The following is a 23,162-nucleotide window of genomic DNA, read 5'->3' as shown; positions in this document are numbered from 1 at the left end:
TTGTAGGATTTTCTACCCACATTGGCATATGAAACAAAATCTTCCTGAACATAAAATAACCATGTTAAGGAAAGGCAGTTGCAAGGACAGGGAGGATAGAAAAATTAAAAAAAAAAAAAAAAAAAAAAAAAAAATGGTTGAAAATTATACTGAGAAAGTTTAGAAAGTTTAAAATGTTGCCATGGATGTGAACAGTTTTCTGAGTAATGTCAGGAAATTTGGATGTGTTCCCATGCAGAATTGCTCAGAGCTGCAAATCTTTTAAGCACAACTCCCTAGGGAATAAAACTTCTAAGATAACTGGTAGAATAACAATAAGAAAAAGAACTATATATTTGCAAGTACTGGGAATGGAATTGCCCTGAACGTTTGCCATCCTTTTATTATGTCAAGTTTACACTTTGTTCCATAATCTTACTAAGAATTTCATGAACAAGTGTGAGACATGAGTGAAGAATGGTTGTATATGATCTGATGACTGCTGCGTAAGACTAAGATAAACAACAGATTATTCAATATGTCCCATTCCTCCTTTAACTTTTGCATGTCTGCCCTTTGTGGTGCTTATATAATATGCACTACAAACCAACAAATTCAAGAAAGGTTACTAAAGAAAAAATAAATAGAACAACAGAAAGTAGAGCTGAGTTGACTCTTAATTCCAGCAATGGAATCTTAAGGCTTGCCATGAATACACAGGTTACCACCAAAGCTGAAACACTCCAGACATACAGAAAATCCTTATAGCTGAAATCAATGAAGTATGTTCTCCCAATTCCTGTGGGATGAATGGCTTGTCATGAATGCTCCAGCTGCAGTGATGCTGAAGGAGTCAATCTGATTATGTGAACTCTACCTCCATCAGAAAGCCAGTGGTCCAGTTCTCAACCATTTTGAGATTTGGAAGGAAAATGAGAGCAGAAGAGAGGGGAAAGGGTGCTTTACTATTTTATTCCTCCTTTCTTGTTCTTTTTTTCCTCTGCTTTTCCCCTACACATAACAGCTTTTGTAACTGTGGTGTAAAACCAACAGAGAAGCTGAAAACAGGTACCCATATCAATGCTGACTCTACATTTTTAGCTGGGTCGTTAGAACACAGGCTGCACTTGAGGTCTTTTGCTCATGAATGTCTGAGTCAGCACCTCAGGCAGATGTTCCATTTTCTGACTTGTTTCTCTTTCCTGACCTCTTCTTTGAACATTTCCTCCTGTGGTCCACCAGGAAACATGATAAGAGAGAGTAGAAAAAGAAGTCTAGGAGGTCCAAACCAGCTCAATTATCTTTTCTTTTTATCCCAAAAGAACTATTGCTGTTTTTCATATAATCTAAAAGACAGTTGGAGAAGGGAATTTCCCAATAAAAAACTCACAACAGATAAAATGGAGAGGGATAATGCTTAACTGAAACTTCTATTCAATATTGCAAGCAATTTAGCCATTTTCCCTTGGGTCTGTAATCAAAAGACAGATTTGTAATGGCAGTTATTACAATGGGAGTTTGCCAGCAATAACTTGAAACAAAACCCAGACCATGCTTCACTTCAGTTTATGTTGTAACTGCGAGCATGGGTTATGTTAACACCTTATCTTTTGCTGGGCCCCAGACACCTTACCTTCAACACAACACTTAGGTGATTATTGCTAAAAAAGAGCAGAACCAGGTTTTGCTTTCTGTAGTTTAATATCACCATAAAAGAGCACACCCTAAACTGTTTATAATAGCTTTTCTAAGTTTTAACCATTTGTATATTTGAAGCATTCCCTGCTGTGTATGCCTCAGAGACTTTTGGTGGAGAAAACATCAGCTAAGGCACTTCAGCCACTTCCAAGAAGTAGATTTCTAAGAATTTTGATTAAAAAGTGTTGAGACAAGGCGTGAGGCAAGATGTGATACTGAGATGACTGGACAAGAGCCCAAAGGGCATGGATCCCATGCAAAGAAGGGTAAGCAATTACATTATTTATCAGAATGCACACTCATAAGGAGATTGAATTAAGGTGGCAAAGGGAACTTGCAATTCTTGGACTTCATTAATTTATGAATGCTTGACTTGGAATGTTAATGTCATTTTAATGTGCTGTTTTGATATATGTTATTTTCTAAGATGTTACTGTTACAGGAGGAAACAAAACGCTTCTCTTCATTATGAAAAAGAGCCATTTGGGAGGTTGTGAATCTTTATATAGAGTTCAACTTTTATCTGGAAATTGCATGTCCACATACTAATTCGCTGTATTGAGAATGCCTGCATAGTTAACCAGCTACTGAAGAGTGTAGTACCACTTGCAAGCAACCATAGAAACACAATATTTCTGATTTACTCTCTCCAGAATAGAGGATCACTCTTGGATACATTTTTTGTATAAAATTAAAACATGATAAAAAAAGACTTCAGTTTTTTCATGTCTAACAGAAATCTTATAAAACTATTTGTAAATTATGTCCCTACTTCAGCAAAATTTAACAGATCTAGGCAATTCAGCATGTCTTGTTTATAAAATAGAACCTTCCTATGTTTTTGGAATTACATGTTTAATTCAACAAAAAGGTAATTCCTTTTTCCAGAATTTTGCTTCCCTCATTTATTTCATAATATACTTATGCTATAGAGAAAAAAAAGGGACAATATTTTTTGTGTCTAAAACCAAATGAGAACACAGTCCTCACAGGATTGAGCTTCTCCAATTTCCACTCATTTCAGGGGTCTTAGCATTAAGGAACCAAACAAAAAAAGAACATCATGTCATTTCCAGGAACCAAAAATGAAAGCAACATCTTTATTCCCATCATCCTTAATGGTTCATTTTCACTAGGGACAGAGTGTTTTGTTTCTATACCAATATGCTTTGTTGTTAAAGACAGAGAGATGTAAGTTATTATTTAATAAATAAAATCAAATGTCTGAGGAAATAGTATTCAAAATGTGGATTATCATTGTAAAGGAGAGGGAAAAAATCTAGGCCATTACTATGTGACAGGAACACGAATGCAAATGCATTTTCTACTCAGCCTCATGTCAGATCCACAGACTTCAATGGGTGATCATTTTCACAGCTCTGTGATCTTTTTTAAAAAAAATCATTTCCACTCAGTAGTTACCTTTAATACTCTCAGCCACAGGAGTGAATAATTAAGTAGTTGACCAGTAACAGGACAGCTTAACTCTTAGTGTTTTGAGAAAAAAAACAGAATTAAAAACAGGAAGTCCACTACTGATAAATAGCTGGAGAGTTGATTTTCACTGTACTAAATACTTTGAGAGGGCTAAAGAATAATGAATTTAGTCGTGCATATACTGCTTGGGACAGGCATCTGAAATAAATATTTGCAAAAAATACAGACACAGTGTAGCTACGTTAAGCTTCTGTGTCTGTCCAGAAACAAATTCTGAAGGTCTGATGTACTTTTTTTCCATTTTCCATAATTTTTTGCATGTCTTTGTCAGAACACAGAAGCTGCTGTCCTGTTGAGCCAAGAGCAGCAGCTGCAAGTGTTCCTCGATGCATGCCTTGGTGAGCTGAGCAGGACTCTGGTGTACATCGCACAGGACACATCCTATTTGTCTTCACTCTCTAAGTGTTTATTACTTCTTGTGCTGCTCTTTCCTCTTCTCTCTTCCATCTCCAGGGCAAAAGAAATCAGAGAAATGCACCCTTGCCAGTCCTCAAAGAAATGAGTCCACCAACCAGGCCACATAAATGGGTTTGCCTCACATGCCGAAAAGAAAGAGCATAAGGCTTTCAAGAACACCAAGTTCAGGAACTTCTCCAAACTTCCCATGCATGAGTTAAAGCAGTGATGGCCAAAGGAGCACAGGGTGATGAACAACCAGTGAGCCAAATGCAATAAACAGCTGCCAGCAGCACAAGAAGTTGTGAAATGAGTGAAAAGAAAACCAAGGAGAAGTAAAGCTTCTGTGGTTACCGATGATCATAGCTCAGAGCACTACTGCGAGGAGGAAGTGCTTGTTGTTTCCTTATCTTCTTAAGGACCTCAAGGCCTCACAATTATGCCATTGCCTTCCACAAAATCTACCTGAACTGACACAGTTTTTCACTGAAATGGCTAAAGTAGAAATAGCATAAACTTAATTATTTTTCCCAAAGCACTTTAGTTTTCAGACCACCAGGATCCTTGCTAGACAGCTAGGAACACTGAACCGTTGTCTGCTCAAGGAAGTTACATTACTGCCACAATTAATACAACATGTTATTTCACATTATATGTTTATAGAAAATCTAAGTGCCATCATGCCTGTAGCTCCCTTGCTAATCTGAGTTGGTTTTGTTTTTCCATGGTATTGCAGAATGTTGTTGTAGGTGGACCTCTTAGAGCCTTTAGTGTGAAATCTATCTCAAAGGCAAATGGTAGTATTTTTCTGTGCCCACTGAAAGATGAAAGATAAATTATGTAGTTCACTCTCAGGTCTCTAGTGTTATCTGAGCTGCTGAATTCATCCCAGCTTCAGCAGGAAAAGGGTACATCTCTCCTATGGTTCCCATACAGTATCAGGCAGTGTCATTTGGATGCCGGAGATACTACAGAGAAACTCAAATATTATATAAATCAATCCTTAAATTACTCTTTAAAAATATAACACAGAAATTCAACACAGAAATTTTTTTTTCATTAATTTTGGCCTTACTCCTGTGTTCCACTCTCCCATTAGTCATGTCTCTCCTTCAAATGGCCTTTCCCTCATATCTAGGTCCTCACCTCCAGCAACTGGCCAGTTCAAGCGAGCTACTGTTCCAGATGATACAATTGATGTGTGTGTCTCTGCTTGGGTACCAGTAAAACACTGAACTAGGCTGGGAATGCCTGTGGGAGAGTTACATGTTCTTGCTGCCTCACAGAGGGCAATGCAGGCACACATGAGCCCAGAGTCCCAGAGTCTCTGCCCACTCTGTCTGGTGGAGCATGGCATGAGAGCAGGGTAAAGTATAGGTCATACTGGGTACAGCTCACAGACCAGCCAGACCTCTGTTGTCATGATTATGAGCCCTTTTTGCTTTTGATAGTACACTGGAAAGGGTCAACAACTCAAATTTCATGCCTAATGCTGCTAGATTTTTTTTTTTCAAAAGACAGCTTTTATTTCTGTGATAATTTTTTTCTTTCAGAAGTAAAAATCTCTTTGTTCTTTAATTACATGACAATCTGTATATTTTAAGGAATGACTGAGTGACTTTCAAAAATACCATGCATCAATTTGGCTAGTTACCTACCCTTATTTTATATTGTTCCATCAGTAAGTTATCCAGCAGACTGACACAAAGTAGTAGTCTTAAATATGCAGCAAAATAAATGGGAGCAGTATCTTCAGTTGATGAGGGAAAGGAAGTTATTTCAAAAGATGTAATTGATGCAATATCTTAGAGCTTCCTGAATTAGCATGTTTTTAGATTTGATTACTGAGGACTGTATTTAAGAGGTGGTTTCAAGACACTTGGCTAAGAAGCTGTTCCAGATGTTGTCAGTTACACACTGTTTATTAAGCCTTTTTGTATTTTCCATTTCATTGTGTGCTAAACTGCTGGTTTGTTTTATCCTCTTATTCTGATGTCAAAAGGGTTCAACGGCAACAGAGACAATGGAAATAAAAACAGATTATAAAGACAACCACACATCCAAAAGAGCCTTTAATTTTATTACAGAAATTTCATCCATTCAGTCAACAAGTCATAAAACCTACTGGACCAGATCTTTATAACATGTGCTAGGTATAATGCACTTGTAGATACACCAATTTGCCACAGCATGCAGTCAATCCTCTATGTTCGCAAAGGGTGTTCACTCAAAAATGTCCATCCTCACAGTCTAGCATTGATGTAGTTGTCTTGATGAACTACTTGGATTTCACAGAATAAGAGCATGCAGGCTGTGAATGTGCAGTTGTGCAGGCAATGTAAATTAGGGTTGACTCTCTGAAGTCACAAGAAACATGGTGCAGGGATGCAGTGTATTTCATTTATATATGTCACATATCTTCTACAGGTGCAAGTGATTATCCCTACAAAATCATGACTGAATACTCAATGACGGTATTTTGAAATAATAATGGCTAAACAAATAAATATACATTAATTCTAATAATAGTTAGATGCAAATAAAGGGAAACGTTACATATTCCTCCACTAAAAACAAAAATCCCTGAATTTCCATGACTTGGGGTATCGCTAATCTTTTTTAGCAGCTGACAGCGCCAGCCAGCAGTTTTTCTCTTATTAAAAAAAAAAAAACAAAACAAAAACAAAACAAAAAACAACAACAAAAAAAAAAATTAAAAAACAAACACAAGGAAAAAGAAAACAAGGCTGAAACTTCCAATTTAAAGACTTTATAAATGTTCATGGCACAGTCTGCTGAAGGCCAAGATGCTGACATCCTCAAACACAGGGAAGGAGTGTGGCTATGACCTTTTTTAAGACCCTCCTGTGACTAAATTAAGTCTGCTGATACTCATGTGCAAATTTTAGGCAACACATACACCATATTACATCATTTTAATATCTTGCATCATTTTTTTCTGTGGCGGATTAGGATTCAAACAGTAAAACCCACTTTTGGAATTTTCATGTGTGGGAGAGTTGACTTTCTAGATTTAATCCTTTCTGAAGAGATGGGGTAAAGTTTACTCTGGTTTTAATTTCAGAATAATTCAGTTTGAACTCTTTGGACCCAAAGTTTTGGCTCAAACCAATACTTAATTTTCATATATTCTGCCCAGCTTTAATCATAGTTTACCAATGGAAACCAATCACATGGATATTTTAGGCCCTTGATTCCCTTTGAAAATCTGTTACCCTGGAGTTTTGAACAATCATTTTTCTGCTTACCCCCAAAGACAGAAAATTAGTTCAATAGTTCATGCAAAGTTTGGTGATGGAACACTGTTCTTGAATTTGTTCTTTGTTCTAGAAAAATGTTCCAGCACCTAAACATTTCCAGCATAGTCAATTGAATGCACACTGATTGTTGCATAGTTTTACCTCTTCTGTCCAAGAAGTTTTGTAGTGTATTTACAGTTGACACCTGAAGAAATAGGCATCATAGTAATTTTTTCCCATTTATCCAGAGGAAATTATCCATTTTATATTTTGTCATGAATAATGGAAGCTCAGATGTGGATTGAGAGAGAAGATAGCAAAGAAAAATTACTGACCAGAAATATGGTCTTGCCTAAAGGGGTTAATGAGCCATGAAACAGAGAAACAAATGCAAATGTAGAGAAAAGTACAAAAATGTGATTGCACAATAGCCACAAGTAAATGTACCATGTAAAGGAGTCTAGAGCAAAATAACATCGAATTGGAATAAACTGCAGGAGTGAGATGTAATTTCAGAGCAAAAGCAATTCTTTTTTGGAGGTAACTTTGAGGTTTCTGTATGTGGTTTCATCCTCCTGCTTATTCTGCACTACTGTGGGATATGAACCTGTTAAGTGTTATGTCAATTTGGCACTGGGAATTACCAGTGTCTAATATTTGGTTTCAAAATATTCTTCACCTGACAGTCACCTCTGTAGTAGGTGAACTTGTTTAGCATTTTTAATTTTGGTCTGTTGAACTATTAAATTATGTTCTTGTATATTTGCATCACTTTGTAGAATCTGGATTTGTGATGATTATGCAATTCTTGTGCTAGAGCTCCCAGCAGCTCTTAGTTTCCTTCAACAAAGAATGCTTGCAGCCTTGCCAATACAAAGACTTCACTGAAAGTGTACCTAAATGTTTTTCAAAGCCCACATAAATTCTCAACAAAGAGCAGAACTCATTTCATCCCTGCTGCCTTTGATGCTTCTCACCCATGTTTTAGAGATGTTGGAATCTTAGAAAAATAGATCTGAATGAGAAGTGAAGGACTCATCCCATATATACCACAGATCTCCTCTCTTCCTTCCATGTACAGCTTAGGAGACTACAGCAAAATCACTCCTTTGGTTGCACACCTGAGAAGAATCAGTTCTCAAAGATCAAAAGCCCTACAATGGGTAGCCTTTAGAATAAAAGGAGCCACACAACCTGCCCATATTTAGATTTGAGCAAGTCTCAGCAAACAGTTAGATAGCCACATTCGTCTCTAGCAAGAAGCTCCTGGCAAAGGGAGCAAATGCCACAGTGAAACAGTGAGTAGGCCCATGAGGATGAAGCGAGATTACTTCTCTGCCCAGAAACTGTGGGAACTGAAGGGAAAGGTAGCCTTAACATCAGCAAATGTGTATTTCTTCAAAATATCTCATAGAGAAAATTACTTACAGGAATCTGGAAAAGGCACTTCACGACATTTTCGTACTTCACCATTTCCCTTCCTTAAGTTTCTCACCAAAAAGTGATTTGGCTTGTTATTCTGCAGTCAAAGATTTTGACTGCCATTTAAACTGCTTACTGCTCTTAGTCATAAAAATAGTCTTTAAAAGCCCTCTTCAAACACATACTTGTTCCTCTCCAAACAGAATCCCTGTAAAGTCTTGTAAGAGTCTCATTATTTTTTCCCAGGTCTTCACAGTCAAGCTCTTTAATCATATTAGGCATTCATGAAAGTAAAGTATTTTAAAGCCCCCTTTTAAACATTCTAAACCATGATGTTGCTAAATTTTTCCTTCATCACTCTCCCATCAGTCTTTTTGCACTGTTACTGCTTCTTCTGTACTTGGCCTGCATTTGGACTAAAATCAAATGCTCCGTTATCTCCACATCTGTGGCATCTAACACAGACAATAACAACTGAGCCACAAAAACCTTATTCCTAACTAAAAAATTACAAAAGATAAAAATTATATTATGTTGTTTCTTTTTTTTTTAAAGAAATATTTAACTTTGAATTTGGTCTTTTGCCTTCTCCTAAGTAATTATTCTGTAAACACAGAATCAAAGCATCAAAGTCAACAACAGCATATCTGTCTTTGTGACCTATATTCTCCTTACCATTCTACCATTCAAAAACTGTGAGAAAGGCAGGCATCAAGAGCAATATTCTCTCTCTAATTCTCTTAATAGATGAGAATGTTTGAAAAGGGAATCCCATAATTTGCTTAAGGAGTATTGAGCTGCATTTATTTCCAGTATGAAGTGGAAAATAAACTCTATTGTTAACTAATATAATGAGATAAATGGAACTTTATTACATAATTCAAGCTAGCTTGAACAACTTGGCTATAAATAGTGAGCATTACAGTTTCACTGGCATACTTACACTCCATGACTTCACTATAAATGATTAGAAGGTCATATTAAGTTAAAAACCAACTCTGGTGTCTCCTTTATTTTTATACTTTCGCAAAGTTTAACCTTGTTTTGGAACCTAACAAAACTGTTCTGTTTACTTGTCATTCAGAAGGAAACATGCCCACCGTGATGATTTTATTGTACTGGATGTCATTAATGAGGAGACGTGTGCAAGCAAAAAGTGGGGTTTACCTTGAAGAAGGCATTGCAATCTGTTGAAAGTCAGAAGTGTTGTGTGTAAGCACCCTTCCTCTGTTCACAGAGACATAAACTTGCTAATAGCCCACTAATCCCTGGTCCGGGAGACCAGCACATAAGATTTTTTTTAAGATACGCACTCACCTGACAAGTGAAGTGCCAGCCCAAGGGGCTCTAAAGCTCTCATCTCTGTTAAGAAATCAAAATTCTGAGTCCCTTGTTATGAAGCATTTAGATTACTGGTATTTTTAAGAAGAGAAAAGGTAACAGATTATCAACAAAATATGAGGCTTAATTCACAGTTCTCTGCTTTCTACACTTTTAATGGGACTTTTGCACTTCAAAATGTGGACCCTTAATTACCAAGACACTTTTTTGGCAATACAAAAAAACCTTTATATTCTTCCTTCTGAAGCGAGACAGGAACAATATCCTCTGTAAATATGAAGAGAAAAAAAAAAGCACAAGGAACAATATAGCGTAAGGGAAAAAAACAGTCATTGGAACTTCCAAGTGCTTTGTTCATACTTCATTACAGATTTTCAGCATATCCTTTCCCTTGGTTCAATCCTGGACTTGTTTAAAGCATATTTGAAATGCATTCACCAAATACAAGCATAAATATAGACCATAACAATGACTAGACTTAGGACGCAGACAAAATTCCATTTAGCTGTTTCCCAAGTTAGTAAGACAAAGATATTTGAAAAGACTTTAGCACATACAGCCATTTTGACCATATACAGCAGCAAACAATTAAAGTCACATATGGATTTGACTTTAATTATTTCAATTTCGTGAGCGCATTTGCAACTAGTGCTCAAATGCCCTTTCAAACATACTCGGTAGCCTGTGAAGAAAACAGGAGAAAAACTACAGACAAATATACAAACATTCCCTTTCTGGATTTTGAAATAAGAGGTTCTGGAGTTTGGCTCTGTGTCAGCAACATTTAAAAGATGCTTTAGCTTTATGGTACCTCAGTAAAGATTAGTGGAAAACAATCTGTTTGGATTACTACTACAATCAGTCTGTAACAACAGCAAGGCTTTTAAATACTAGAATGAGGAGGCTGTGACGTGAAGCAAAGAAATGCAACACTTCCCCAGACAGACTGCTGACCCCAAATTACCCTAATAGCAATTTCATTAAACTAGCTTGTTCCAAAGGGTGTACATCCTTAGATTCTCTTACTCTTTTACTTTTCATCTACAATAAATCATAGGGTGGTGTCTTACTAGCTAAAGAGAGACAAATGGTGTTAATAGTTTCCACAAAGATGAAGAATTTACTGGCACTCATGGATCACAAAATCCAAGCACAGAAAGTAAAATTATTTTTACTATTATGGTTTTGATCAGTACTATCACATCACTGATAAACATTGATGCTCTACGCAGACTCATTTGGTTGCATCAAGAGGAACACCTTTAGTAAAAGCAGACCACGTGCAACCTTCACTTTGATTTGTATTTGGAGAATTAATTTGTTTTTCCTTATTTCAAAAGTTTTCAATAGATTTTCAGTTTTCAACAGTTCTGCTTCTAGAATTTCAGAATTCAGGTAGTTTGTGCAAGGGATTAGCAAACGGTTTTCTATCAACATAAACTCATAGAAATACCACCAGTAACAAAGCTCTCAGTGTGTCATCAGGATCCTTGGTGGCTCTTGGCTGCATACTATTTGGGCAAGTTGTATTCACAAATTCTTCATTTTGTCTCAAAAACACTGGTATTAGAGCACCATTAAACACATTAGCAAATAAATAGGAGTCCTATTTTTTAATTTAGTTGATATAATTGAATAAATTATAGATAACACTAAGAATGTGTGTTCTCACAAATACAGTAATTTCACGAATACAAGCCGCACCATTTTGACTAAGATTTGGCTCCCAAACCGGAAATGCGGCTAATACTCAGGAGCGGCTAATATGTGAATAATTTTCTGACGTTTACAACCTCAGAAGTGCCAGAGAGAGTGCCGAGTCAAGCAGCTGCAAAGTCGGCATTTCGCAATTGTTACGGGTGGAGCCTGGATCCCTGCAGGCAGCACGGGGGGGGGCGGGGAGAGAGGAGGGAGAGCTCCCTCCTTCCCTCCTCTGCCGCAGCCCGGGGGAGAGACGGGGGGGGCCCTGCGCCGCCATTGCCGCGGCTCGGGGCGGAGGTGGGGTGCTCCGTCCCCACCCGCCGCCGCTGCCATAGGAGTGGGGGGGGCTCCGTCCCTGACTGCCACCACGGGGCAGCGCCGGGCCGGGGTGACCGAGCCCAGTGGCAGTGGCGGCTGGCCCCCAGCGGCCCCGCCGAGCGGCAGCGCTGGGCTGGGCCACCTGGCCCCGTCGGCAGCCCTAAGCGGGCCGAGCCTGCACAGCCTTAGCTCAGCCAGTAAACCCCGCCCCGCCGCAGTTCTGTTACTAATTGGCAACTTTGTTGCACGTGGGTCCTCGCTGCGAACGACAGAGCGGCTTATACTCGGGTGCAGCTTATTTATGGACAAAAACCAAAATGTTTGCCAACACCCAGAGATGCAGCTTATACTCAGTGCGGTTTGTATTCGTGAAATTACTGTATTTTTTCTTCTTTAACCACACATATGGCATGTGCCTTTACATCTCATAATATTGATTTCACTCTTCCCTAATTGAGCACAGTTCTGGCCCTACCACTATGCCAGAAAAGTACAACAGCAACAAAAACATATAAAAACCACTCTGTGAAATAATGTGATTGCAAGCTGTTTCCTTGGAAATAGATACAACTTCGGGATTTTTCCAGTTTTCTGTAAAAAAAAAGTTTACCTACTAGCAATCTTAGATGAAATGTACAAAAAATAGAGCCTTCTATGCACAAAGACGAAATACTTGTGATGACAAAAATTCTACACAGTGTAGTCCTTTATGAGAATATCACATTTACAAGAGTTTTTCATCTAAATGATGTTTTGCTGAAGGTTTTCCAATATTTCAAATGTGGGCCCAGGTGCTTTGCTAATTTTAAACTAATTCCTGGAATTTTTAGCCCCTTGTGTATTTTTTATTGAAAAGCAATTGCTTCCAGTTCTTCTTTTCCTGAAATAAATTCATTTTCTTTCCTTTTCTTTTAAGTTCATTCATGTAACTCTTGTATAAAATCCTATTTCAAGGATAATGTTAGTAATTCCAAGGGGTATCCCAAAGGTTTTGAGGCAGATTATCTCAGGGCTGAGCCCAAGCACCAATTCTCTATGTACATAACTCCATATTAGCATTGAGTCCAGCCCATTAAGACAATTTTGACTCATGCCAGTACTCTCAACCAAGGCTCAAGTATGGCTGGTGAAATACTGTGAGTCAAAGACCAACTTCATTGAGCAGCAGGAAGGAGGGTGTCTTGCTTTCTGGGGGAAGAGTGCACCACAATCTGATGACAGCTTTGCCCTACCTCCTGTTCTTCTGGGGTTTTCCCCAATTTATTTACCAGAATAAAGGCAGCCAGTTTAGAAACCTGAGTTTCTAAACACAAGCAAGCATAGTCATACTTACTGCAGAGGGCACTGGGGTCCTACTCATCTTCTGGAAAATTTACACAGGCTGAAAAGAAAACCTGCAGTCTTTGATCAGAAATATCTCCCAGGGCAAACCCTAAATTCCACCATCAAGGAGACGGCCTAGAATATCTCAGCCAACTCTAAATGTGCTGAAGCCACACCTCACTTATGTACTTAAATACACCATCTCTGTTAAGTGTGATTTTCATCCCTGTGGGTAGGCATTCCTTTTGACCACTGAAAAGTGCAGGATTCCAGCAGCAATGCGCCACCAGGGGTACAGGAGCCACTGCGATTCCCCAGCTCAGACCCAGTCAGGGTTGGCTCAGCCATATGATGGAGCTCTCCCTTTGGAAAGGCTCCAGAGTTTCTCATGATGCCTACTCCCCAGTAAATATTCCTGCTTGCATCAAAATTCCTGAAAAGGGTCAATGAAGGAGCAAGTTAAAAGATGTTGTTCACACAGTCTAAAAAGCTATGTGTGTGCTTTCCCTGCTTAGTCTTGTTCCAGACCCTCTGAACCAGAAAAAAATAAATAAAATAATCTTCTAGAGCTAAAATCATGAGGCTCTACACTAAGGCCCACACATTACACAGTAACTTCTAAAAGGCAGAGCAATGTCTCTAGGCTGTTGGGGAAATAGGAGTGGTCATCTGGGACAAAACTAAAGGCTTTATTTCTTCTTACAAAAGAGCAGAGAGTAGGATGGGAATGCAACTCCCACCAAAAGTCAATGAGAGTTGAGCCTTGAAGTAATTCTGAACCCTTTGAAATTCTCAGTTCAGTTCAGCAACCCAAAACCACTTAATAAATCCCAAGACCAGAGAGGGAAAGGGAAAAAAGGGAAAACCTATCCCACATAAAATGGTAATTTCTACTAATTTCTGTGTAGGAATGTTTACTAGTAGTCATTTTTTCTGTGAAAATTAAAAAAAAAAATCCTTTTATTAAAATAAAAAGAAATCACACCTTTTTTGGCATTTATAGTTTAAAAAATTGATAGTTCAGTCTCCTCATTCTAGTTAAAAACAGCTTTGCCAGTCCTGAAAACAAAGCAGGGAATCAGATTCTTACAAAAAGCCTTAGGAATAAAAGTATTCATGCTACAACAAAGGCTGCATGGGAGAGAACAACTAATTCATCTGAGGATTATATTTAACGTTCATTTTTCACTAGGAAGGTAGAAATAAAAGCTAAACCACTTTTGTGAGTTTGTTTGACTCATTTTATATCATTTTCTAATGCCAAGCCCTGAGAAGTTACAACCAGTCCTTACACTACCTTCTGCAGCTGACACATGGAGTCTACTCAAGAAAAAGAATTTTCAATCTCAAATGACTGATAAAACAGCCTCTGCTCCAGAAAACTTCATCTAGACTTACAAGTGTACTCCTTTTATTGCTGGCATAATAAGAAACCAGACAGTCACCTTAAAACTTATTGCCCCCTAAGCAGCTGGGCCAGGCAACTAAAAAGTCAGTAGCAGGGTAAGTTTTGGTATTTCTTCTGCTTGTTGGACCACTCACAGGACAGAGTCATGATATGACAGGATATTTGGGGCAATCTTGATAAGGTAGAAATAAAACAATGTCTTCCTTTGCTCCTCTGAACTTACCAAGATGACTGCTGCTGACTTTTGTCTCTTCTGTCCTAAAGAGAGGTTCAGTATTACACTCAGGTTCTAATCTGACACAAACCTCTTATGCTGGCCTTTTACCCATCCACGATCAAACTGCTTGTCCTCCTCCCTTATCCTTCTTTTTCCAGAGGTTTTCCTGTCTGACTGTAACAGCTGTTTGTCCTTTACAAGCTCTTTCTTCCCACAGCTCACAGCTGCATTAACAGACTTTTCCAGCTATCTGCCCAGTGTCTGAGTCTTTCTTTTGGCTCTCCAGCAAATCCAGATTCCCCACCTGCATCTCCGGGTTATCCCCAACACTCAGAGTGGGATCTTGCTTTAATTTTACTGGCACCATTTTTTAATAGCAATGCTCACTCTTTTATTTTCTTTTTTTTGTTCATTGGAACAAAGGAAAAGCTAAGACAAATATAAGAGGAAACGAGGATGTTTTACTACCAAACACATGATGAATATAAGTCATAAAATCCCAGAAACTGAAAAAGACTGGCTATTTGGTCATCTTGTCTGTCCCTGCCAGTGCAGAACTGTTCCCCACGGTACTTTTAAGGGCAATAAAGCATGTAGAATTAACGATTATTTGACCTTTTACTACGGTTCACAATGACGTTACTGTACTGCTTACCAGTCTGTTTTTTCCTGCGTACACCAAACTAACTTCAGCACTTCCCTTTTCACTACCACCCAGAAATGTTGCCTCCCTCTGTAAAAAAAAACTGATTTGCAACACCTAATCCCAGATCTACAGAGGGAAATTATTTTCTTCAATCTTGACTGAATATACCTACTAAAAGAAAAACACATACTTCAAATTCTAGAATCTGAAACATTTTTAAAGAACAGATGCAACAGGGCTAAATCCAAGGAGAACTCCTTGTTCTACTCTTATTGATCTCTTTGCCCTCTTAGAACCAAGGAGTCAGAGAGCAACCATAGTTGGAAAGGACCTCCGTACATCAACTGGTCCAAACTCCCACCCAAGGTAAGCCCAGGTCTAACAGCATCAACTTGTTCCAAGGTTTGTCCATTTGAGTTCCAAGGAAGGAAAGTCAATGAGCTGCTTTGGCAATCTGCTCCATCAAACCATCACCCTCACTGGGGAGAGTTTTTCCTTTCTGTCTGAATGCAGTTTCCCACCTAGCAGCTGCAAGAGCAGGGCTGCTCCCCAAGAGGCAGAACAGTTTCAGACAGTGAGTCTCTTCCAGGGTCAACAGAAAAATCAATAAAAGGGAAAAGAGGAGGTCAATCTACCACAGGGTAGGTCTGGAGCCCATCCTGAAGAAGTAACTAATAAACTGGGACAGTAGGAGACAGTGCAACATATCTCAAGCATAGCCTGAGGGTCTAGACCTGTCATTTCCCTTGCTGTTACTAAAATCCACCAGGTCTCTTCCTGTTACTATGAACCTTTGAGAGAGTCTAGCTTCATCTTCTCCACAAACAACCACTCACTAGGTAGGCAAGGACACTCATTTAGTCTTCTCTTCTTAGGAAAAATACATTTCCCTCAGGATTTTACTCAGTGTGTTCTTCAGTCCTCAACCATTCTGGTGGCCCTCCCGGTATGTTAGTATCTTATCTTGTCTTTGTCCAGTCCAAAACTGGACAGAGTACTTCAGGTGTAATCTTCCAAGTACAATAAAGGAGAAGAATCCCAATTCCTGATGGCTATCCTCTTGCTAACACAGTCCAGTGTGCATCTGTCCTTCACTCCTGCAAAAGCATGTTTTGACTCATTCTTCTCTGCAAAGTCATTTTCTGCCCAGTCAGAACCCAGCCCTTTTTACATGAGTTTATCCTATTTCAGAACCTTGTTCTTTGCTTTGTGGAACTTCATAAGGTTTTAACACATTTAAACTTTTACACATTTATTAAGCCTCTCATAATCCATCTGGATGGCAGCAATGCATTATATTGGTTGTATATACAGCCTGCAGTATATTGGTTACAACACAGTGCTGTCAGCAACGCTGATGAGGATGCATTTTATCCCACCACCCACACATTAATGAAGGCATTCATCAGTACTGACCCAGTACTGCACCTTGAAGAACGACACTTACAGTAGTCTTCAGCTTAATTTCCACTGTACTTTGGGGCCAGTGATCCTCTAGCCCCATAGGCCAACTCTCATGTCAAACGTCTTTCAATTCTGGCTACAAGGATGCTGTGAAAGTCAGCACTGAAGGATTCAGTAAAGCCAAGGAGAAAAACAACCTCTACTCTTTTTTCATTCTCCAAGTCAGTCATCTCCTTGTGAAAGGCAACCTTATTGGTCTGGCATGGTTTGCTCCTGGGTAAACCATCTTGGAAGTTCCCAAACACCTCTTGTCCTTCACAGGGCTGGAATTGGCATTGAGGAGACTACAGCCCATACCTTTCCAGGTACTGACACTGAGATGAAAAGACCCTTCTCGCCTTTCTAAAATGTGTGCATGACATTGTTGTCTTATAGTTGTCAGGAAACTTCCACAATTTCATTATTTTTCAAAGATGATAGGTGAAAGTCATTATTTCTTCAAGAAAACAAATTAGAACAAAGAGGGATATGAGAAATTGAGTTAAACCAAAATTTAAATGTTATAGAACTGCAATTTTAAGGGCATCTGTTGGAAGGGAGAACATACACAAGATAATATACATAACATTCAGGGAAGTTTCAATCTGGAGACTACTAGTATAGTGAAAGTATAAAGTCTGAAAAGTAGTTTTTATAAACACAGAGACTTTCCCCCAAGAAATGGTGAGAATCTACACTGAGAGCTCTCACCCTAGTAAGCTATATGAACATCATAAAAATCAACCTTGGGATTGTGTGCTAGATTGGGTAAATACTGCTTTTATGATGTCAATTTTGAAAAACAATTCTGCCATCAAAAGTAGACTGATTTGCTAACAAATCAAAAAATGAAACAAACAAACAAAAAAAAAACATAAACAAGAAAACACAAAAAAAACCCCCCAATTTAAACTTTTCCAAATCTAAAGGATTTGATAGGCAGATATATCCCTCAAGAACTTTCAGGTGGCATTTTCACTCAGAAATTGCTGAGACATATTTTTTTTGACATTTTGTCTGTATAAAAACTAAATAGAAATTCAACCAGGACCTTAAAATTGGGCTTTGCTGTTTTGGTTTTTCATGATCCTTTGGAAATATGACATTTTTCCACTGATTTTGCCAGCAGTGGGAATTCTGTTTCAAGCTCAAACAGTGAAAAATGCTTCCTATCCCAGTTAGGCACAGCAAGCCTCAAAATTTCAACAAGTAAATCAAAACTTTTCATTCTAACAGGCAATGAACTCAAAGCTTTTCATTGATTTATCCTGGAGCATTTTATAACTACTTGCGACCTTTGAAAGGTGCTTAATGCATATTTTTGCCTTGCTAATCCTTTTTTTTTTTATATATATAGTTGATAAAAGGAGACATAAAGTAGATTTTTATGATCTACATTTATGCGGGTACAAAAAGCTGAGAAAATGGTTCATTGATAATGCTGAAACAAAACATCCGTTTTCAAGAACAAAACAAAACAAAATAAAATTAAAAAAAAACAGAAAACAAAAAAAAATCTGCTAATGTCGGACACAGATTCATTAGTGCCTTCAAACCATAGTATTAAAGTCTTTCAATATGTCATTTGTTTGGTAATTTTTTCACATGTTTTTACCTTTAATGCAAAAAAAATTCTTGTTCATACACATTTTTTCACTCTTGCTTCAGTTGCTAAAATGCAGCCCATTGTATAGCTTCTTTTCATAGCTACTGAGACTTGAGTAGATCCTTTTTTTACAGTTTTGTAAAAATAGCAAGAAATCCCAGACAAAGTCTTCAGATGGTTCTAATCAGCACCACTCCAAAGAGTTCAAGAAACTGTATTAATATAGACCAGCTGAGAATCTGGTCCCCTTTATGTTAGAAGAGAAGGAAACCAATTTTTCTTGGTCTTTCCTTGGCTCTTTAATATGTAAAAAAAGGATGATATTCACTCTGTGTGAAAATCATCTCCCCTCAAAAGCAGCTCCTTGACAACCTGTGCATCAATGGGGCATGTCTTAAAGAATTTATATTCTTGTAGGCAAAGGTTGTTTTCTTCTACAACCTAGTGAACCTCTCCACATGTTTAGAAAGCTGATCTCAAAAGGAAAGCCAAGATTCCTATGAATGTTGATGGGGAGTTACAAAAACAGTGATAGGCCACTGACCTTTCTAAATCCATTCTCTAGCTTCAGACTATCAAATAATGTAGTTTGGAGAAAAGTACCTGAATTTAAGCTTTACAGCTGAATATAAAGACCCCACAGGGATGTCAATCAGCACATTGTGTTTTGGGCAGGCAGCTGGGAGTTTTGTCCTTGCTTGGAGCAGGTCAATGATGTGATAGTAGTAGCATGTCCATGTACCTAAACCCTACTGTGAGGTACAGCGTATTCAGCATTACATTAATAAGAGTCGCCTTTTCTGGATCAGAGCAAGTTTCTGTCACACCCCTTTGGAGTTCAGGCAAAATAAAATTCCGTTTGTTAAAACACATAAAGGCACCTACCCAGTTATCCATGATCCTACCGTGTTTTCACAGAACAAGGATCTAAGGCCCCAGCCCAACAAAACTTTCAAGCCCTAATTTTAAGAATATAAGAAATCAGTAAGCTGTGCCTGCTTTCCATCAAGTGCATAATTAAGTATTTTGCTGGCCCATGGTCTCAAATCATCGTGTGCTAGCTGTATTCCAGACTGAATCCCAGCTACCACATTCTGTCTATGCAAAATTCTATTGCCATTCCATATTTCCCTTCCTCTGAATCAGTTATGGGTTAAGTGATCGGGGCAGAGCAGTTCTGCTGCACAGCTGACTCCATTCTGGCAATTGTAAAGGATTTCTACGCATCTCAGCTGGAAATCTTTGCATGCATATGTTGCTATATTCAACTGCTATCGTAATGTAGTGAGCATATGTGTGAGGAAAGGGAAAGGACAAGTGGGTCTCACAGATGGTAGAACAGTTTTGTTCCTTTTTAAGGAACTCAAAGAAGTGCTGCCAAGTTCCAGCCACAGAGCTGAAGTATCTTTGTTCATTGCAAGACCAAAAAGAAATTGCACAGCTGAATGTACAGTGGTTGCTTTCTCTGTCCTATTCTTCCCATCTCTCCCTGTCCTCAAGTGCTTTGTGACTTGTGCTGAATGAGGAGCACTAACTGGGGAGTAATGCCTTTACAGTCTACTACAAGTATGATGTACATGGGCAAGGCTTTTGTATATTTTACATGGGCCCCTAATTCGTGTTTTTTCACTCATACATTGGGGTATCTTTTTCCTATTACAGTTTCTTTGTCATCTCTATTGGCTGCAAGAGAAAGATGACCATCTCCTTCTTCTGGTATTGAAATCTAGTTATGGTCTACAAGTGGAAAAGATTAGGAAGGTTGGTGTAACTATTATTACTGCAACAGGAACAAATTTACCCAACACAGAACAGAGCTGGCTGTGAGTGTCACAAATCAGCCTTCCTGGTGGTAGCTGAGTACTAGTCTCAGCTGAAAAAAAAGGACTGAAGAGGCATACGAACAGGAAAAGAAACAAACCAAAAGTTTAACTAAACAACTTAGTACATCAGGAGGAAAAAAAAAAAAAAGAAATTATAAAATAAAAAAGGAGAGAGAAAGATCTTGGTTTGAGTTCAGGGTAAAAGTTCATGTAGCTCTTGCTGTAACTGAGCCATTTCACACAGAACATCTGCAACTGTTCTAATGGTCCCTTTACACTTTTTCATTAAAATACCTCCAAGTGAATAAAAATGTGATTTTTTCTTTTTTCTTCAGGTAAATTGCACTGTTTTGTACAAAAATCTCTTAAATCTTTTCCCACCCAATCATTCCCATTTTTATATCCAAGAGACCAAAGCCCTTGGATGGATGTTCAAGAGCTGGATTGACAAGGTAACCTAAGCACCACTAAAGTACTATAATACAAATCCCCAATGGTGGGGAGGATCATCAATCACAAGCTAAAAGTCTAACCTTCTTACATAATGATTGAGTCCTTCCAGATAGTAATGAATAGGCAGCACATGAAGGAAAATATCTCATGCAGCCAGCAATAAATGCCAGCATGGTATTGTAAATCAGGAAGAGAAAGGAAGCACATCTATGTCTTCCAGAGCCTAGAAAAGCCTGCTAACCACAGAATATTGTATTAAAAAACAAAACAAAAGAGGAAGCAATACACACTGAATCACTACCACCACCATTGCCTATTTGATGAGGAACCCAATGGCATTTGGTTTGCTCACACTGCATCCAACATTCTGGTTTTCTTAGGCTACACATGCAGAAGAACATTTGATCTCTGGATGCTCAAGATACTCAACTATGAGACAGGCACCCCACTACAGAGGACACTTAAAGTTAAGGCCTTGCTGAGTACGAGTCATGAAAGAAATATAAAACTATAAGAAATGTAAAAGTTGAAGGCAGATGTGTCTACAGACTTCAGCTGCCTACAAGCTGGAAACTGCTCAAGAGGAAGTTGAGGATTAGGAATTTTCACTTGGGCATCTACTGTTGAGGTTAGATGAGTTCAGCTTCAGATCTTTGAGGGATTTAGATCTGAGAGCTCTTTCCAGAGGCTTTCAGTCAAGTAGAAGTGTGTGAATACTCTTTCATATCCACACTATCCACTTCTTTTCCATCTGCTTAGTTAGCTGGTTGCTTTCTCAGTTGTCTTTCTCAGGAGACATAACTAGTCACAGTCATACTCTGAGGAACAAATGCTGTCAGATTCCACACAGAGCTTAGGCCTGCTGGCACTGTTTGCACCAGAGCTGTGCATGGAAATGTTGTTTTCCAAAGCTGGAAACAGTTTTTGCATGCAGACTATTACCCCACAGTAACATTTCTGTGCAAGTATCATTGGAAGAGATTTCATTTATTTTATTGCCTGGAATCATCTGGAAAGTACAATGTCTAATCCCATTTAATCTGATAATTAGTAAATTAGGCAGATATTTTGCTATAAGGGAAATAATTTGATTCTGTATAGCCCAGCACTGAAAGCAATACAGTTCCCTTAGACTGAAGGCCTTCAGCTCCTACCCAAGTAGAGTTGAAGAATCAAGTCAAATCTTCTCTTTCTTGGAGACATTCTTTCTTTTGCCACTTTTCTTCTAGCAGTGCATAGGTTCAACTGAAACCTCAAAGGACATTTTTATAGTGGCATATTGAAGGTAACACAGTGACTCAAATGGGAAAAAATATTTTATAGAGTATCAAAGGAAGTAAAGAATAGCCAGTTACAGAAAAGAGACAGAAAAGAAACTCAGACAATGGAAGCATATGCAGACTCAACATCTTGGTGTTGCCATGAGTACAAGATGATGGACTAAATCTATGGGCAGTCCTGAAAGCCAGGGGGTGTTTCTGCTCTTTTTAAATCACAGTCAACACTAATAAAGCCAGAGAGCTATGCAGGCCTAAAACTGATGTGATGAAAAAAAAAGGATCAGCCCTCAGGAACGTAATTTGCATTTTAATTTGATGATGGAAGGGAAGCCAGTGAAAGTTACACAGGACAAAGTGATAAAATTCCTGAAAAAGAAAAGAGCAGTCTAGTGACACCATTCTGGATGTCCTACACTTTAAATAACAGACATGTAAATGGAGAGATGAAAAAATAAACTGTAATAGTCAAGAAGATAAGTGGTTAAAGCTTCAATAAAAATTTCAGCTGGGGAATCTGGTACCTAGTCACAAGTCACCTTGTGATATCAGAGCCAGCTTTTTACCATAAGTATTCAGCTGAGTGAATTAGACCTTTCCTCTTACCCTGCCATCATTGGTACCAGTTTTGCAATCCAATTAACCCATTTCTGTAATTGCCTCTCGCTATAAATGTGTTTTACTTTTCAGGGGCAGTGACCAAAGAAGCTCCAGAGCTCTGCTAAGATGGATCTGTGAGATCTTCACAGCTGCTGTTATCTGCCACCAGCAGCAAGATGCTGATGTGATGTATTTTGGAGGAAACTTTGTGGATGCTGGCAGTCATCATCCAGTGAAGAAAGATGTGAAGTTCTTACTGAAGTTCAGAACACCAAACTGTGGGAGCCACCACATAAACGCGGCCCACTTGCAAGAACCATGACACAATAATCTAATGAATCATAGGGTGTTTCAGTGGGTGTTTTTTAATGAAGTACATGAAATACAGAAACAGATGGAAACCATTGTGAGAGAGCCCAACAAAAAGGTCAAGCAAACAGCAAGAGAATTACTTTAAAAATTGGCCCTGGGAAAAAAGAGAAATAGTGTGAGCACTTCTTGGGCAGGATACTCTCAGGAAAGGGTGTTTGAAATTGCACTGCAAGAATTTGCCTTCTGTTGTTTAACTTAAATTATTTTCCAGCATCAAGGTGGTCATGTACTCATGCCACTGAAGAACTAGAATAGCAACAGAAAATGATGAAGCCTAACTCTTCTCAGCCCCGAGAGTATTCACTTTTTTGTGGATAAATGTACCACAGAAATCACCTTTGTTTTTGCAAAGTAGGAATTAAATATCCATTTTGTCAGAAAC

The 23,162-nt window shown here is 38.5% G+C and overlaps 1 pseudogene; it reads left to right on the top strand.

Annotated features, from left to right (window-relative positions):
* LOC116997237 overlaps positions 1–22,730 on the top strand; it is a 33,916-nt pseudogene extending 11,186 nt beyond the window's left edge.
* The last annotated feature ends 432 nt before the right edge of the window (positions 22,731–23,162 follow it).

The sequence above is a fragment of the Catharus ustulatus genome, chromosome 1 (assembly GCF_009819885.2).
Source record: "Catharus ustulatus isolate bCatUst1 chromosome 1, bCatUst1.pri.v2, whole genome shotgun sequence".
NCBI lineage: Eukaryota > Metazoa > Chordata > Aves > Passeriformes > Turdidae > Catharus > Catharus ustulatus.
The sequence above is the reverse complement of the archived record's forward strand: the minus strand, read 5'-3'. Positions and strand labels throughout refer to the sequence as shown.